The following is a 211-nucleotide window of genomic DNA, read 5'->3' on the forward strand; positions in this document are numbered from 1 at the left end:
ATGTACCTAGGGAGATGTCCGGTTAGACTTGGTTTAAGGTCCGCTAGATCGGTTTAGGTTGAGTGCCTAGGTTAAGTCCGGTCAGGTCGTGTTCTCTAGGTCTTGTAGGTCTGATTAGGTAGAGACGTACCTAGGTTTAGGACCGATAGACTAGGGTTGGAGCGTGTTTAAGCACGACTAGGTAGAAATATACCTAGGGTTAAGTCCTCTA

The sequence above is a fragment of the Tarenaya hassleriana genome, unplaced genomic scaffold, assembly GCF_000463585.1.
Source record: "Tarenaya hassleriana unplaced genomic scaffold, ASM46358v1 Cleome2, whole genome shotgun sequence".
Lineage (NCBI taxonomy): Eukaryota > Viridiplantae > Streptophyta > Magnoliopsida > Brassicales > Cleomaceae > Tarenaya > Tarenaya hassleriana.